We start from the raw sequence: 4435 nt of genomic DNA on the forward strand, positions 1-4435 counted from the left end.
GATTTGGTTAGAAGCTGAAAGAATGTAGGGTCCAAGCTTTCTCTTTGGGCTCGAATATGTGATTAAGAGATAAATAAATACCTGTATCATTGCCTTGGATTCTGTCTGAATACAATGATAACTGTTCTTACCTAAGTAACCATTTTTAAAACCCCGAAAAGAATAAAAAATAAGTAGAGAAATGACAAATTAAATTGAGCCACTACTACTATTTTTCTCTTCACTTAAAAATATTTAGCGTAATCTGTTTAATTTGTTATTTAAGATATTTAAAACCGTGATTATGCTTTAATGATATTTATAAAAACCGCTTAGTCTACGGCCACTCCACCCTGAACACGCCTGATCCCGTCTGATCTTGGAAGCTAAGCAGGGTCAGGCCTGGTTAGTACTTGGATGGGAGACCACCTAGGAAGACCAGGTGCTGTAAGCGTGAAAAATAAAAAAATCTGCTTAGGAAAAATTTGCATGCTAGGTTTATAAGTCTTCCTTTTCATGCATTTAAATTGCTGAGAGGATCAGAGGTACTAAAGTTATATATTTAGCGTCATAAATGTCTAAGAAAATGTAATCGTAAATGGGATGAACTTTGCAGGGGAATTCAATATCTTAAAAGAATTAACTTCAACATTAGTCAAAGACCATAATCGTTCTTATTTTAATACAATTACCATATGTATAAACTGAATTTAAAAGTATATAAGAGGAATGAAACTAAATTCTTAAGAAAATTAAGATTTAAACACGTCAATATAATAATTTGGATATTAATTTAAGTAAAAAAGTAACTTTTCAAAATATCTACATATGAAACTCATGTTAGTTAGGCACTGAGTATGAAGATGGCAGCCTCCTTTTCGGCTGTCAAGTAAATTTGCGAGTTGTCTTAAGTGCCTGGCTGTGGACCGTTCTGACGTTCGGGGTGCAGGCCTGTTCTCACGGATTTCTCTATGTGCCTTCAACTTTATGCACCGAACTCATTTCTTGTTGAGCTATTTTGGGCGAACGCTGGACATTTTTAATGTAATTTCTTATCGGAGAATAAACAGAGTTTACTTTTTTACCGACGGCTGTAAGAAAGAATGTCTTTCAAGAGCTGCGTCTGGGGGTGTAGACCCTGGAGTGGGAAGTTATTCTTGGCACAATTGTCTGGGAACTCGAGAAAGGCAGGACATTTCCCTGCGGGCTCCCAAAAAGCATCGCGCTCTGTGTTTTTAAATATTCGTATCTTTATGTCCGACATAGAATACTGTACCTATGCCAACCTAAAGAGAAAGCCATATACTTATACGAGAACTAATGTTTGTTGAAACAAGTTAATATCGTCATTGTTTTACATTTTTTGTGAGTGACTACGCCCCCCACCCCCACCCCCGTGAGACACGTCTGCTGCCTGCGGAGAGGCAGCCAGAAAATCACCTTGAAGGGCAGGCTGGGTTGAGAGACTAGAGAAAGTTCTGGATTCCTTGACTCTTAGTAAATGTCAGGGGTCACCAGCAGAGTCGCCCTGTGCCCTTCCAGAGCTGGAGGGGCTCGCGGCCTCTGGAGGAGCAGTAACAAGTAAGAGAAACCCCAAAACACGGCCCCACAAACCCTGAGCTTTCGGCCCCACAGGTGTGGGAAGGAGGACGTGGGGACAGGGAGGGAGCAGGTGGCGACGTACGCGCATCGTAAATCCAATTACTGGGCAGCAGGAAAAAAATATCACAGGGTTTTCGGCCAGTGTCGTTTGGCATCTGAAGGAGAGGGCCCAGGAGGATATCCCCGCACAAACGTGACGCCTCGTGACAGTGACTTTCTCTGCAGGACGAGCCTCGGAGGAGCCCGGAGAGCTGCGGAGGTGACCGGAAACCTCCCTCTCTGTGCCCTGCTGAGCCGCGGAAAGTAAACCTATGATGCCAACTCACACACCGCGCTTGGTCAGAACACACTTGTGTCCCCAAAAGTCGCTGTACCGGCCCCTTCTGCAATGCAGCCCACAGGCCTTAGGGGAAAACTTCAGACATGCATTAAAAAGAGGAGCCAGCAAAGTCGGGAGCACAGTGTTATGCATGCGAAACCATCAGGAGATACGTAAGCATTACAGCAAACGTGGCACTTTATCTCGAAAACAGGCCTGATGCTTGCTGGTGGAAGGTAGCCTTGGACAGGTGGCAGCTGGTGAGCCGCTAGGCAGTGATGGAGGGGAGCATCTGAAGGCACACTGACGGCCGTGACGCCAGGCGTGATGGTCCGGTGCTGGTGACCCAGGAAGTGGCCAGTATTTAGTGGGGCGATGTGCGTGCGGTGGGGTGTGCTCCTCCTTGGCCAGGCTCAGCTGGGCGAATCCTCTGTGCTCACCCAGGTTTCTCCAGATGACCTTGCACAGGGGCGAGCTGAAAACTCTCGCCTCGCGGGGCTGCCACTCACTATGTCATGTACTTTGCAGCAGAGTCACAGTGTCAGGAACGCACTGTCACAAAACTGCCTGTGCGGCTGAGTGTCTGTCCCACCCCTGGCAGGTGACAGGCGTGACACGGGACTTCTGGCGAGAGGCGTGGACCTCCTTTAAAATCACCCAGCGACCTCGATCTCGCGGGCTGTGGCTTAGCCTGCGGGTTGCGAGCGACACCTGCCCAGCATGTTTGCTGTGCTGGGCCTTTGGTGACACCGCTGGGCAGATCGGGGTTCGGTGTGCGGCTGGCTCTGCCGTGCTCCATCCAGCAGCGACGTGGGGTCCCGTCTGGGTATCGTGCCCTGGGGCTCAGGCCCCCCGCTCGGCCCAGTGGGGTGGAGACTGTCTGTGGGGGCAGGGTGTTTTGGGGTGCCTGGCCGTGGACGATGGAAGGCTCAGCACGGGCAGCAGCGCAGAGACTCGGCCGGCTCCTCCTCGGTGGCGTTAGGTACATTCACACTGACGTCACCTGTTGCCACCACCCGTTTGACAACCTTGTCATCATCCCGAGCCGACACGCACTCCCAGCCCCAGGCGCCTTGCTGCCTCGTGTCTCTGGGCCTGACTGTCGGGCTGACCGCTCCGGGTCCCTCCCTTTTGTCCTCCTGGTCCTGGAATCCCACGGGGCTCGGGGTGTTACCCTGAGCACATTTTCTTCAAGTTTCACCCAGGCGCTCGTGTGGGTCAGAATTTCTTATCTTTCAAAGACTGAACAGTATTCCTCTTATTCTGATGCAGACTGAAAAAGTCCACGTTCATTTCTGCACGTGCTCTGTCTTGGTCTCCTTCCGTGAAGTATGACCAGAGGCCCTTTGCCATCCGAATGAGTGCACAGCGACTCAGTCGCCCCTGAGCTTTTGTCCTGCAGCTTTGCCAACGCCAGTCCCGTGCAGTGACGCTCCAGCCACGGATCAAGCCGGTGGCTGAAACGCTGGAACCTTCTCTTAGACCAATCTGTTTTCAAACATTGAGCATAAAAGGACAGCGGTCCCAGAAGAGGCAGTTTCAGCTTGGTGCGGGGCAGACAGTCGGCCAGAAGCCAGGTGACCATTCCTTCGGCCGTACCTTGCATTTTCTGATACTTGCTGTGGTCGAATTCTGTTTCAAATGAAGGAGGAAGGACGAGAACGCCGCTGTGAGATGACCTTTGAAGCCGTGCAAAGAACAGAGTGAGAAACGTCTCCATTTGCCTTTATCCTACGGCAGGGAATCGCCGTCTCATTTTAGGATGCTGCCATTTCGAAGCTTTGAAAAGCTTCCTTTAGAAATGATTACATTAATCCTGCACTCAATTTGTCCGAAGTTAGCAAGTGTTACAGCTATCAAATGCGCTACAAAAATAATTGAATACATTTTTAAAACTAGTAGATACGGCGACTGTGATTTCCTTTCCCGGGGTTGCCATGAAATAGCAGAAGAGAAAATGCCATCAGGCATCAGGAAGCAGACGGATCCACTGAAGGATGCCCCGGCCTCGCCTGTCAGTGAGCAGCGTGAGCCTCTGTCCCCCTTCCCCACAGTCAAACTGCGAGCACAAGCAGCTTGATGGATAACCCGATCTGACCGAGTCTCTGGGGCGCTGCCCCGGACCCAGGTGTGATGCATCACGCTGGGACAGAGGACCCCCAGGCGGCGTCCCGTTACACCTGCATGCCCTGCTTTTAATGCCTGGCGCACGCCAACATCACTGAGCTGGAGGATTTGGTGTCCCCTCCCCCTCAACTTTCTCTAGATCTTTCTCACTTCCTGGAGCCTCGGTTATGACACATGTGACTGAAGACAGAGCTCAAACAACTTAGGAGACGAGGGAATCAATTACGTGGATGTGTTCTCCGGTCCCTTCCTTCCTTCCTTCCTGCCTGCCTGCCTGCCTGCCTGCCTTCCTCCCTCCCTCCCTCCCTCCCTCCCTCCCTTCCTTTTCTTTTCTAGTTAACTTTATAGGATTAAGCTTTTTTTAAACAAATATTTTTGTTCCAATTCACTTCTTAGACTATACTACCA

The 4435-nt window shown here is 49.7% G+C and overlaps 1 pseudogene; it reads left to right on the forward strand.

Moving 5' to 3' along the window:
- Window positions 1-314: 314 nt before the first annotated feature.
- LOC111734503 lies at window positions 315-433 on the forward strand (annotated as a pseudogene).
- Window positions 434-4435: the final 4002 nt, after the last annotated feature.

The sequence above is a fragment of the Pteropus vampyrus genome, unplaced genomic scaffold (genome assembly GCF_000151845.1).
Source record: "Pteropus vampyrus isolate Shadow unplaced genomic scaffold, Pvam_2.0 Scaffold1500, whole genome shotgun sequence".
Taxonomy (NCBI): domain Eukaryota; kingdom Metazoa; phylum Chordata; class Mammalia; order Chiroptera; family Pteropodidae; genus Pteropus; species Pteropus vampyrus.